The sequence below is a fragment of the Gossypium hirsutum genome, chromosome A10 (assembly GCF_007990345.1).
Source record: "Gossypium hirsutum isolate 1008001.06 chromosome A10, Gossypium_hirsutum_v2.1, whole genome shotgun sequence".
Classification (NCBI taxonomy): Eukaryota; Viridiplantae; Streptophyta; class Magnoliopsida; order Malvales; family Malvaceae; genus Gossypium; species Gossypium hirsutum.
In genome coordinates this window covers 110,748,995-110,764,285 of record NC_053433.1, presented here as the reverse complement: position 1 = coordinate 110,764,285, position 15,291 = coordinate 110,748,995, and the positions used below count along the sequence as shown (strand labels likewise).

At 36.3% G+C, this 15,291-nt stretch overlaps 1 pseudogene; it reads left to right on the top strand.

Moving 5' to 3' along the window:
• The first annotated feature begins 11,938 nt into the window (after positions 1–11,938).
• Positions 11,939–15,034, top strand: LOC107934540 (disease resistance protein At4g27190-like; annotated as a pseudogene).
• Positions 15,035–15,291: the final 257 nt, after the last annotated feature.

Below are 15,291 nucleotides of genomic sequence, written 5' to 3'. Positions count from 1 at the left end.
CCGTTAATTAATTCTTACTTATTCTCAACATTATAGTATATGATTAGAACTAGGCAAAGAAATCGAAAAATTGATTCGAATCGATGTATTTGATTTATTTTGGTTCAGGTTTTGTAATGTTCGGTTTGATTTTTGGTTGATATTATCACCCAAACTGCATAATTTGATTCGGGTTCGTTTTTTCACAGAGAACCTATTTTATTCAAATCAACTCAAATGAAAAAAATTATATTTAAAGGAATAGTTTTAATACAATAATAAATTGATCATTTCAATGTCTATATAGAGTAATTAATTTAACTGTATTATTATTATTATTATTATTATTAAAAACTAGATATGATGATATAAAATATTAAAATTATAGAAATATGTCATAAAAAAGTTATAAAAGTGTGGTTTTGTTTTTGTATTAGAATAAGTGGATATTTTTTAAATATAATAATTATAATTATAAGCATAATTTTAATTTTCTTTTAAGAAAATGGTTTATTAAACTTTATAATATTTTATTTATAAAAGAAGCAATTCTACACAAGCTATTAAATATATATATTTGATAGTTATGAATTTAATAAGTTATATTGACATATAGTAATGACTCAAATTTTTTAGCTATGTAATGATTCAATTATAACTAATTAAAGTTAGCAACTAATTAGAAGAAATGACACAACAAAACATTAGGCCTAAGAATGCTTTACCTATTAGCTTTCCTTTTAACCAGTTTAAATTATTTATACACTAAATAGCTCAACTTAAAATATTTTTTAAATGATTATGATATTTATTTAATTATTTAATTCACTTTATAAATGTATAAATGAATCTAGAGCATGTATTATGATTTTTATGAAGAGAAAAAAAATCAAGAATTGCATTATTAGATTTTTTTTAAACTAAGATAATGTGACAATTTTTTTGACAAAGCCCATATTTTCTAAAACCGTTGAACCGAACTGAATTCACCACTATATATGATATATATGAAGTGGTAAGAAGATATAACTTCAAAGTACCAAAATTCTTATGTTTTCATGACTTTTAGGGATTACTTTTTTGTATCATTCATATCCGTTTTATGGAACACATTTAGCATTTATGACTACCTTTTTTAATAATGTCCGTTTTAGGTCTCCCTCTAAAAATACAATATACCTTACCATGATACCCAACACTTATTGGTTGAGATACTACTATTAGGGCATAGATATTTTGTTTTGAAGGATAATGTGAGGTATAGATATTCTCTTATATTCAATGGTTCTCATTCTTTTTTTGTGTGTGTTTTTCGAATTGTCACATATGCCTTCTGAGTTTTCAATTATTTTCCTTTACAAACTTGTAACACCCCAAACCCGGCCTAGACGTTATAGCCGAATCTGGTGATGTCACAAGGGTTGAGTTTTGGAAACAGTGTTGCTCGATAAACCATCCAAGTTTTATAACTATTACTGATAACGTTATTTAATTAATTCATTTACCAAAACAATATTTGCAATGGAGGTTTTAAAATCGTTATATTTTGAAAAATCCAGTTCGTACTTTCGAAAAAAACCCTTTGATTTTGTAAAATCATAATTTTAGTCAAACAACGCTGTAAAAGTTTAAACATAACCAAAACCAAATAAAAAAATTTTAAACAGTCCAGAGAGTCCAACAATTACAAAACTCCCAGAAATAATTCGAAATTAAATAAAACCATTACTTAAAGTCAATTCACAAACTTGTGGTCACCGTGAGACTCCGTCGTACCGATCCGCCTAAGTCTGTGGATTACCTAACAAAATAGACAAACTGAAGTGAGTTTACATAAACTCGGTGTGTAACCCAACAGAATTAAGCATGTAAACATACAGTTTCATAAACACAGTCAGAAGCAGATACAATTTTAGATTCAGAATCAATTCCAGAAGTAGACATGCATAAATTCTACCCCCCATCCTCTACAAACCATCTCCGACCATCCATCACACCATGTGGGGTTAAAAACACCCACCATCCCTACACACCAACTTGTGCCATTACGACACGTATCAGAATATATGTAGCCATGCTGCCAGAGTATACGCGATTAACGCCGATCATAATACTTCCTCCTCAAATACAAATCTCACCCCAAATTAGATACAAAATTATCCAATTAAACATGCTTTACATGCTTTCAAACAAATAACAGATATATATATGACAGTATAGTTAGGCATACATTTAGTATCCTACTCAAATCAGTCTATCAGAGTATCATAACATTCAAAATAGGGTTTAAATAGCCCTTACCGACCCTACAGTAGGCCTACAGTCAATCAGAGCGAACCGTGCGACCCTAGTAAAAATTCCAGAATTATAGGCCCACATGCCTATGTGGGCTCATACGCCCAGATTGGTTTTTACCCGTATGGCCCACATGGCTTGGCCCAAAGTTCACACGCCCAACTTTTCCATGCATGTGTGGCCCACATGGCCACACTCGAGCCACCAAACGGTCGTATGCTGCGCATGGCCATGCATTCATCGACCATGTGATCATGTTTCACACACGGCCATCTACACGGACGACCACACCCCTGTATGGCGTCGATAGTGTAATTTTTTGGCTTTCACCGAAACTCAGATTTTCACATTTTGGGAACACATCTGGTACGGTTTCGATGCACAACACCCCCGAGACACTTAGCATATTCAGTCGCATAATAGAGATTCCGCATAATTAGGCCGCTGATTAAAAACCCCCAACCCCTTGATCTTCTTCAATAACGAACGAAGAGCATCGAAATAGCGGAATACGAAAATTTGGCAACAAAAAGATAACAAGAATAAAAATGGAGGTAAGAAGGAAAAAGGGAAAAAGTGGCAGAGAGCAAGAAAGAAAAAGGAAAAAAGTGGCAGAGAACAAGAAAGAAAAGGAATAACTTCAAATTTTTGAGAATTTCTGAAAGAGAGGAAATTTGGGAAAAAATAAAAATAAAATTATATCGGACAAGTTATCAGGAATCCCCCAAATTCCTCTCCACTATCCCACTGACAACCACTTCCTCAGAAACCCAATTCCATTGAAACTCTACAGATAACAAAGCAAAAATAATATCCACGCTTCCGCAGGGATTTGAGCACAGGACCTCCAACACACCAGTTCCTTTACCACTCGAACCAGCAGACTCATTCTGATATGAAATTATAAGCAATTAAATATAAGCCCATTGAACAAAGATAGAGCTTAGATCCAAAAATAACAAAAAATTGCTAAAAATAAAACTTGAACTTGAGACTTCACACACACACTCAGAACACTTAACCATTGAAGCAGATATATACTTGTTTCTGATTTTACAGAAGCAGAAACAAATTATTTGGAATGTTACAACTCTACCACCTAAAAGAAATTTCGACCTTGAAATTTACCTGATCTGAATAGATAAGGATGCTGCTATCGCATCGAGTCCTCAGGTTCCCACGTGGCCTCCTCGGTACCATGATTCCGCCACAGAACCTTTACTAAAAGAATAGACTTCCTCATCAGAACCTTAACGTCTCGATCCAGAATCTGAACCAGCTCCTCCTCAAAAGTTAAGTCTGGCCTAACCTTAATTTCCTCAACAGAGACAACATGAGATGGATCTGACCGATATCGCCTCAACACCAAAACATGAAATGCGTCATAGATATGGTTTAACTTTGGGAGTAGCTCTAACTGATAAGCGACTGGTCTTACACGCTTCAGAATCCGATGCGGCCCAATGAACCTAGGGCTCAACTTGCCATTGCGACCAAATCTCAAAACTTTCTTCCATAAAAAAACCTTAAAAAACACAAAGTCTCCCACAGAGTACTCAATATCTCTCCTTCAGATCTACATGAGACTTCTGCCTATTAGAAGCCGCTTTCAGACGATCTCGAATTAGTCTAACCTTATCTTTAGTCTCAGAAACCAACTCATGACTCAAAACTCGACGTTCATGCATCTCAGTCCAACATAGTAGAGTACGACACTTACGACCATATAAAGCCTCGTAAGGTGCCATCTGAACGTTAGACTTAAAGTTGTTGTTGTAGGCGAACTCAACTAGCTGCAGATAATCCTCCCAACTACCTTGGAAGTCAATCACGTAACTCTGAAGCATATCCTCCAGCATCTGAATCACCCTCTAAGATTAACCATCGGTCTGAGGATGGAATGCAGTACTGAAGTCCAACCTTAAACCTAGAGCCTGATGCAATTTCTTCCAAAACTGAGATATGAAGCGAGGATCTCTATCAGAAATGATCTATACAGGAACCTCATGCAGTCTCATAATCTTAGAAATGTAGAGCTTTGCTAACTTTTGTAAAGAATAGTCCGTCTAAACTGGAATAAAGTGAGCAGACTTGGTCAATCGATCCACGATGAGCCAAACAGAATTCATCTTAGTGGGTGTCAAGGGCAACCCACTAACGAAGTTCATCGTCACACATTCATATTTCCATAAGGGAATCTTAAATGGCTGCATCAAACCCGAAGGCAACTGGTGATCAGCCTTAACCTGCTGGCACATCAGACATTAAGCCACAAAATTCGTAATCTCACGCTTCAAACTCAGCCACTAGTACAACTCACGGAGATCATGGTACATCTTATTACCACCGGGATACATAGCATAAGGGCTACTATGCACCTCCCTCAGAATATACTGCCTCAAATTAGTATCATTCAATATACAGATTCGTCCCTAAAAATAGAACACCATTATTATTCTACCCAAAATCTAAAGTACTGCAACTCTCAACTTGACGAAATCGCAAACTTAGAGACTCATCCCCCAACTACCTATCTCAAATCTACTCAATCCAAGTCGGCTTAACTTGTAACTTGGCTAATAGACTCTCATCATCGAACAAACTAAGACGAGCAAACATCACCCTCAGATCAGTCATCGTTCTACGACTAAGAGTATCGGCTACCACATTAGCCTTACCAGAATGGTACTCTACCGTGCTGTCATAATCCTTAAGCAACTCAATCCATCGGCGCTGTCTAAGATTCAACTCCTTCTAAGTAAGAAGGAACTTGAGACTCTTATGATTAGTGTAGATAATACACCTCTCACCATACAGATAGTGCCTCTAAATTTTCAACGCAAAGATCACAGCTACCAACTTGAGATCATGCGTCAGATAGTTTTCCTCATGTATCTTAAGCTGACATGATGCATAAGCCACAACCTTTCTATCTTGTATCAATACACATCCCAAACCGATGTGTGATGCATAACTGTAGACCAGAAACTCCTTGTCAGATTCAGGCTGTATCAAAACAAAAGCCTAAGTCAGAACAGACTTGAGCTTTTTGAAGCTCGACTACTACGCATTAGTCTAGATAAACGAAACACCCTTTCAAAAAAGCTTAGTTAAAGAAGCTGCAATCAGAGAGAATCCCTCAACAAACCACCGATAATAACCCATCAAACTTAAAAAACTGCGGATCTTATACATATTCTTTGGCTGTTTTCAATCCAGCACAGCCTCAATCTTCCTCGAATCTACACGAATCCCCTCAACAGACACTACATGGCCCAAGAAATTTACCTCTCATAACTAGAACTCACACTTACTCAACTTAGCGTAGAGTTGCTTTGCACAAAAAATTTGAAGTACCACTCTAAGATGCTCATCATGCTCATCATCACTCTTAGCGTAAACCAAAATTTTATCGATAAAAACCACGATAAATTGATCCAGATAAGGTTGAAAGACATGATTCATCAGATCCATGAATGCAGTCAAAGCATTCGTCAGACCAAAAGGCATAACTAGGAACTCATAATGTCCATAACAAGTCCTAAATGTATTTTTATGAACATCAACTTCCTTAACCCTCAACTAATGATACTCGGAACGAAGATCTATTTTAGAGAACACCGAAGCTCCCCGTAACTGATCAAACAAGTCATCGATCCTCGGAAGTGGATACTTATTCTTTACAATTAACTTGTTCAACTAGCGATAATCGTGCACGTCATCATGGTTCCATCCTTCTTCTTAACAAACAGAACTGGTGCTCCCCACGGAGACACACTAGGACGGATGAAACCACGATCCAGAAGCTCTTACAGTTGAGCCTTAAGCTCCATAAGCTCCTTTTGTGCCATATGATACGGAGCGATAAGCACAAGATTTGTACCTAGTAGAAGCTTAATTCCAAACTCGACTTCTCGATTCAGAGGTGAACCTGGTAACTCTCCAGGAAAGACATCTGGAAAGTCCCTCACTGTTTTGATATCCCCAACAGAAAAACCCCAAAATCAAAAACACTAACGTAAGCCAAATACGCCTTACACCATTTCCGAACCAATTTCTCAACCACAAGAGCAGAGAGCACATTGGACAAATAATCTCAACGCTCACCAATTACAACCACCTCCAAATTATCCTTCATCCTCAGAACGACCCTATTAGATGCTTAGTCTAAACTGACCCGGTACTTAACCAACCGGTCTATACCCAAGATTAGATCGAACTCTCCAAACAAAAGCTCCATTAGATTTGCCAAAAAATAGTTCATTACACCATTAGTGGAACATTTCTATAAATTTTACTAACCCGAACGAACTGCCTCAACGAACTTAATACAGTAACCTCACTAGAAGTAATAGTTACGTAAGAGTGTGTAGAACCTATGTCTATTAGAGCAGTATAAGGTGCATCAAATATAAGGAACGTACTTGTGATGACATCAGGAGCATCTCTATCTTCGCGACTTCGTGCAACATAAACTAGTGCAGGCTGCCTCGCCTCAGTTTGACCATCACCTCTGACCGGTGTTTTCTACTCGCGACCCATACCATTACCACCTCTAGCCTGTCAATAGCCCCTAGGCTGCTGTTGAACTACCCTCTAAGGCTGCACAGAACCCGGTGCCAAAGCTTGTATCTGATCAGCCTTCTGTGGACACTCCTTAATACGATGCTCTAGAGACTCACACCTCAGACAAACCTCTAACCTCCTCCAACACTCACCCGGATAGCGTCTACAATCACTGCATGGCTGCAACCTAGTAGGAGCAACATGGGCCCCTACTCTAACTGGCCCGCCAGATCTGGCCTTTTTCTTAGACCTCTACATCGAACTTGAGGGCTCTAAATCCCTCTTGTTCTTACCCTTCTCTCGATCCCTATTCTGGCACTCTACGCGCTTAACATCTTCGATGATCTTCGCCTTCTCTACCAGAACTGTAAACTCTCACTTTCGCTCTCTCTATGGAGGTATTAGCACCCTCAAATTATCCCTTAAACTATCCTCAAATAAGACGCACCTCTCATACTCAGTCACCACCATATCTCGAGCGTAGCGGCTCAGCATCAAAAACTCAACCTCATACTCGGTCACAGATCTATCGCATTGCGTGAGATTCATGAACTCATACCTACGAGCATCCACATAATTAACTCCCACATACTTGCTCTAGAAGGTAGTTTTGAAGAAATCTTAACTCAGACAATCAGACTAGGTATCCTCCTCAACTGTTAACCACCACTGATAAGCCTCATCGCGAAGCAAGGAGACTGCACCCTTCAGTTTTTACTTAAAAGTGTAATCTAGATCATTCATGATCATCTCAGTGGCCTCCAACCAATATTCAGCCACATTAGGGACGACTCCAGTGACGGCCCTAAATAACTCAGCACCATTAGACCGGAGTCGTTTAGTTACCGACCCTCAACCCTCAACTCCAGAGTGGGGTCCAGCAACCCTCTCCAAGATTCTCAACATGGCTTGGGACAATGCGTCATCCCCAGCCGAGTGACTTTGAGACCCAGTCTTAGTAACAAGCGATACTGGTGTCTCACTCGTATTCAAGTTGGGCATACTTCCTAGAGAGGAAAACTCAGCTCAAGCCCTCTACGGTCTCTACCACAGCCTTTAATACCACGTTCGCGAGTTTCACAAGCGCTCATTATAAATTTGAGTTTTAATCTACATTAAAAGTTTTATACATCAGTTTCAGTATTTATTAACAAATATTTTATGTATAAATTATTAGAAGTTTAGAATTATTTTCAGATATTTCAGTCTCTAGCTAACTCAGTACAGTTTTAGAAGATACTATCTATAGTGTTTTAGAGCAATTCTAACTAAGTTTCAGAAATTCTTATAGGATCGGCACCGGAGACTCGGTGTACCACATAATACTTTTCTTTTTCAAATTATTAAGGATATTTGAAAACCAATTATATTTAAAACAAAATTTTGAAACCCAAAATTTACAGTTGAGTTTTGCAACTTGACTCTGATACCACTAAATGTAACACCCCAAACCCGGCCTAGACGTTATGACTGAATCTGGTGATGTCAAAAAAAAGTTGAGTTTTGGAAACAGTGTTACTCGATAAACCATCCAATTTTTATAACTATTACTGATAATGTTATTTAATTAATTCATTTACCAAAACAATATTTGCAGTGGAGGTTTTAAAAATGTTATATTTTGAAAAATCTAGTTTGTACTTTTGAAAAAAAACCCTTTGATTTCGTAAAACCGTAATTTTAATCAAACGACGCTTTAAAAGTTTAAACATAACCAAAACCAAATAAAAAATTTTAAACAGTCCAAAGAGTCCAACAATTACAAAACTCCCAAAAATAATCTGAAATTAAATAAAATCATTATTTAAAGTCAATACACAAACTTGTGGTCACCGTGAGACTCCGTCGCACCGATTTGCCTAAGTTTGTAGATTACCTGACAAAACAGACAAACAGAAGTGAGTTTATGTAAACTCAGTGTATAACCCAACAGAATGCAAACATACAGTTTTATAAACACAGTCAGAAGCAGATACAGTTTCAGATTCAGAATCAGTTTCAGTTTCAAAAGCAGACATGCATAAATCCTACCCCCATCCTCTACGTACCATCTCCGACCATCCCATCACACCATGTGGGGTTAAAAACACCCACCCATCCCTACACACCAACTTGTGCCATTAAGACACGTATCAGAATATATGCAGCCATGCTGCTAGAGTATAGGCGATTAACATCGATTAGAATACTTCATCCTCAAATACAAATCCCGCCCCAAATTAGATACAAAATTATCGAATTAAACATGCTCAACATGATTTTAAACAAATAACAGATATACATATGACAGTATAGTCAAGCATACATTTAGTATCCTACTCAAATCAGTCTATTAGAGTACCATAACATTTAAAATAGAGTTTAAATAGCTCTTACCGACCCTATAGTAGGCCCACAGTTGATCAGAGCGACCTGTGTGACCCTAGGGAAAATTTCAAAATTATGGGCCCACATACCCATGTAGACCACACGCCTAAATTAGCCTTTGCCCGTGTGGCCCACACGGCCTAGCCCAAAGTTCACACGTCCATGTGACATGCCTGTGTGGGCCCACACACCCAACTTGGCCATGCCCGTGTGGCCTACATGACCACACTTGAGCCACCACACGGCTATGTATTCGTCAATCACACGGCCGTGTCTCGCACACCGCCATTCATACGGCGACCACACACCCGTGTGACATCGACAATGCAGTTTTTTAACTTTCACCGAAACTCAAATTTTCGCATTTTGGGAACATACCTAGTACGGTTTCGACGCAACAACACTCCCGAGACACTCAGCACCTTCAATCGAATAACAGAGATTTCGCACAATTATGCCGCTAATTGAAAACCCCCAGCCCCTTGATCTTCTCCAGTAACGCACAAAGAGAACCAAAATAGCAGAATACGAAAATTTGGCAGAAAAAAGATAACAGGAATAAATTCGACGGCAAGAAAGAGAAAGGGAAAAAGTGGCAGAGAGCAAAAAGAAAAAGGGAAAAAGTGGCAGAGAGCAAGAAAGAAAATGAATAACGTCAGATTCTTGGGAATTACTAAAAGTGAGAAAATTTGGGAACAAAATAAAAATAAAAAATATCAGATAAGTTACGAGGAATCCTCCAAATTCCTCTCCAATATCCCACTGACAACCATTTCCTCAGAAACCCAATTCCACCAAAACTCTACAGATAATAGAGCAAAAACAATACACACACGCTTGCGCAGAGATTCAAACACAGGACCTCCAACACACTAGTTCCCTTACCACTCAAACAAGCAAGCTCATTCTAATATAAATTTACAAGTAATTAAATATAAGCCCATTGAACAAAGATAAGGCTTAGATCCAAAAATAACAAAAATTGCTAAAGATAAGACTTGAACTTAGGACCTCTCACACGCCCCAAACTATTTAACCACTAAAGAAAATACATACTTATATCAAATTTTACAGAAGCAAAATTAAATTATTTGGGGCGTTACAAAACTACTTGTAGATTTATATTCATTATTATGGGAAAAAAATCAATACTTTTTATAATTTAATTTAAAATTTGTTTTTCAATTATAGGCATAATGTCAAATTTAACTGTTAATTGTTATATCGTTTATCAAATTAATTCTTGTTCTGATTTTGAGCTAAATTTGAAGATTAATCTTCTATAAAGAGCCAAATTATTGTTTTAAAACAAAAATGCTGACTAAAAAAAATTAAAATTTTTTTAACAATGTTAGCATGACAACTCACGTAAAAATCCATTTATACTTCATGTTGACACTTAACATGATCTTATTTGTCTTATATGCCACATTCATAAATAATTTAAAAATATTAAAAAAAAGTAAAAAGATATATAAAACGTTCATAGAAATTCAAAAAAAAAAAAGTATGTGTAGATTGGCATTCCGATTGTCATGTTTAAACATTTAATGTTTTAGTTTGTATTTTAGTTTTTTAAAAAATTCAATTATTTTTAAAAGGTTAGTGGCTAAATTTTTTTTTTAAAAAGTAGAGAGCCAAATTGATAAGAAAGAAAAAAATATTGAAGGTTAAATTTGACATTATATCTAAAATACATATAAAAAATAGTAAATAGCTAGTCATCCCTAAATTATTAATTTATATAAAATAAATTAAAATTATACACTTCCGAAAAACAAAAAAAAGATAACCAACTAAAGAAATTATAATATATCTACCGAACGAATTTAATAACTAATTTTTTATATTCTATAAATTCATTAAGAGGATAAATATATATCTCATATTTTAAAGTTACTCCATATTTAAAACAACTTTTAACCACCGAGTACAACAAATATCACCATCTCACATAACTCCTTATTTAAATTGCTAAGGTTTCAGCCTTTACAAATTTGATTTCTTTAGGATTTCAACTGGGTTTAATTGGTATAATTATGATTTTGTTGCCAGCTGTAACGCTCTATTTTGCCTAAGATTTGACCCATCGCCCCCCACTATTGGACTACTACTGTCTAAGAGAACAATACTGGAGATTGTTCTTGGAGTCCTTGATTTCAGCTATTCTTAAGCAAACGCTAGTAATTCCTTCTTTAGTTGGATCTTTTGAAGTGGAGAAAAGAGTTTGGCACTAGCATTCTTTATTCCAAGCTATAGGTTCAAGTAAGCTTCAATAAATTGGCCATAGCATGCATCTTATATTCTTCTACTTGTGCTGCCTTTTATTCTGTTATTATCCCTAAATACACCCAAGTCTTATGTGAAAAATAAAATAAAATAAAGAACACACAAATTTTACTTGGAAACTCTTTCAGAACTAGATTGAAACACTTTATCCTAATTAATATAAAATAGATGGAGTTTAATAAGGTTTAAAAAACTTTATTCTAAAATAAAATAAAAGAAGTCTAGTTCTTTATGGATTTTACTTTTTTTTTTTTATTTTCTATCGTATTTTATTTAAATAAAAATTCGGGTATTTAATTCTAACATATTATGTTATCTTACTTATGTTGCATATATGACATTTTGTTCAGTCCCTTTATGTGGATCTCATATGCATATATGTCAAAATGAACTGCCTTATTGTGTCTGTAAGGGAAAATGTATTATTTGAAGACTAGATCTAGTGGTTTGGAGTTGGGACCTATGGTGTCAACAACCAGATCTGTGCTGTATCCTCCCATCATGTCTGTAATTTTAGTGAATTTTGTTTGAAGTTATAAGTACTGCATATGCTTAGAGGATTCAACCACTTAAACAAGCTCAGGTGGCTCTATTTGTATTATTGTAATTCTCCTTTTGATTTTCTAATATTCTTAAACAATATGCTAAATTTGATGCAGGAAAACTAGACCTTTTTAATGGCTGAACTCATCGGGCATATCCTTGATGTTATTAAGTTCATCAGTCGTAATGCTAGCAAATATCTAAAATTCCAAAGGAAATTCACTGAATACGTTGATGATTTCAATCAAGCACAAGCGGATTTGCGTGCCAAGGAGGCCGATTTTCAACAGCAGTTGGAAGACGAGCATCACTTCGGGAAAATGCCAAAGCAGGAAGTTAAAAGATGGTTTGAGAAAGTAGAGCAAAAGCTTGGTCATGCTCAACATGTTGAAGATAAAATCAGTAAAGGAAAATATCTGTTCCGCTCATGCTTGGGGAAGCTTGTTGATGAGGCGACTCAGGCAATGAAGGAAGTGCATGCTGAAGGAAATTTCTCCGGGGGCTAGGTTGTTAATGATCCTTCTACCATAGAGGTTAATCTACCTACACCGGAAGTAGTAGTTGCGACCAATGTTAGAGAAGAAATTTATCAGTACTTGATGGGAGATGCAGTTGGATTAGTTGGTGTGTGGGGGATGGGCGGAATAGGGAAAACAACTATTATGAAGGATAAATTTAGAAAATTGATTTGGGTAACTGTATCTTAAGTCTTCGATATTCGAAAGCTGCAAAAGGACATCGCTTCTCAATTGGAGAGAAACTTGTCAGATGATGAAAATATAACTGTCCGTGCAGGGAAGTTATCAGAAATGTTGAGAGGAGAAATGAGGTATGTGCTAATATTGGATGATGTATGGAGAAGCTTTTCCTTTGAGGATGTTGGAATCCTTGAGCCAATAACAACCAATGGATGCAAATTAGTGTTGACCACACGCTGAGAAAGGGTTGTTGAATCAATGGGATTTAAGAAAGTTAAAGTTCCTTGTTTTTCTATGGAGGAAGCCATGAACTTATTCTTAAGCAAAGCTGGACAAGACATGTTGCCCAATCCAACTTTAGAATCATTAATGGAACTTGCCGTGAGGGAATGTGGTGGACTTCCCCTAGCAGTTGTCACACTGGCTGGTTGTATGAGGGGAAAATCCGATCCTTGTATGTGGGAAGATGCTATAGAGGAATTACGAGGCAACATCAGAAACATCAACGATATGGAAGATAAGGTGTATGGATGTTTAAAATTCAGCTATGATCGTCTGCAACGAATAGACCAAGATTGCCTTTTGTATTGTGCATTATATCCTGAAGATGATGTAATCGATAAAGATGAGATCATTGAAAAGTGGATGGAAGAAGGGCTTATAGATGGAATGGGAAGTAGAAAAGCAATGGAGGGTAGCGGTCATTCCATTTTGCAAAAGCTTGAAGAAAACTGTTTGCTAGAAAGGGTTCAAGATAGGTCATGTATAAAAATGCATGATCTTGTTAGAGATATGGCATTGCATATCACAAGGAAAAGATTTCTGGTAAAAGCTGGTATGCAGTTGGAAGAGGTGCCAAACATGGAGGAATGGGGTGAAGATTTGGAGAAGGTTTCTTTAATGTGCAATTCCATCTCAACAATTCCTCAAACCATGAAATGCCTGAAATTTCCGAAGCTGACAGCATTGTTGCTCTCATGGAATGAATTGAAAGAAATTCCAGAATCTTTTCTTTGAGCACTTTCCTAACCTTGAGATTATTGATCTTTCACGCAATTATTTGGAGAGTTTGCCTAATTCTATTTCTAGTTTGGAGAAACAGTATTGTTACTTAGAGGATGTTGGAATTTAAGGAGTTTGCCTTGTTTATCGAAACTTCAAGCTTTGAAGAAATTGGATCTTGGAGGCAGTGGAATCGAGAAAATCCCTCAAGGTTTGGAAATGTTGGTGAATCTTAGATATCTCAATCTTAAACGTACCATTCGTCTAACGGGGATTCCTACTGGAACACTCTCAAAACTATGCCGGCTTCAGTATTGGGCAGTTCATTTTAAATTGGAAAGCGCAGAAGAGTTGAGGGAATTGAATAAGTTGGAGGTTTTTGAGGACTGGTTCCATAACGTGTGTGGCTTGAACACGTTTGCAAGTAAGAGAAAAACGCTTTATAAACTCTCCATTTGGTTTCTGAAATCACCTCTGTTCGTCCCCTGGTATTTAGTAATGTTGTTAGATTTAAAGGGATTAAAACTGATGTTGGAGATGAAATTATACTTCCATACGGCATCAAGGAATTAAGTGTACTAGAGTGCAGGGGTGTGAGAAGTATAAACGATATTGGATTGAGGGATGCAACTGATTTGAAAAAATGTGAACTTCGTGGTTGTAGTGAGTTGGAATCTGTAATTTCATCCCACTGTGATCAGCTTCAAAACTCGAGTCTCTGGATCTAATTGAGTTAGAGAATTTGAAAGTCATAGTTGAAGTTGGAGCTGGAGAATCATCAGTCGACAGATTTTCCTCCCTCAAAGAGATCACTCTATGGAATTGCGACAAAATTAAGAAATTGTTTTCAGCTGATTGGGTTCTAAGCAACCTGGAAGTGATGGATGTTAGGTATTGCAGTGAATTGGAAGAAATAATAACAGAATCCGAGAAAAAAAGATTGGGGAAACTGGTACAATTGCAGCGCATTTGTAGTGAAAATGGAGTAATGGGTTGTGATTCTCTCCAATCCATTACAATAAGTTATTGTCCAAAGCTAAAGCGGATTCCTCTATATCTTCCACAGCTTGAGATTGATGATGAAGGAAAACTATCTCCTTCTAATTCTCTCCAGAGAATCCAAGTGTATCCAATAGATTGGTGGGAAGCAGTGGAGTGGGAGCACCCTAATTTCAATATTAAGAACGTTGTTCGACCCTTGAAAGAGATTTGGTGAAGATGTTTGATGACGTCTGTTTAAAACTATAACCGTGTAAGCAAATATTTTATCATACATTTGCAGAATTTTTCCTCTCTTTCTTTTAAGTGTTTATATAACATATTAACCATAATAATTTATTACTACTTATATTTCAATAAGTGTTGAAATAATTTTATAAATCGTAATTACAATAATCATGAAAAATAATTGCTTCACTAGCCATAATTTAGTGATCATAATTATAATTATAATTAACATACCAATAAATAAATTCTTAGTGCATATAATAATTATAATTTTAAATACATCTATGGTTTCATTATTAACAGAAAGGGAGATTTTTGTTTTTAA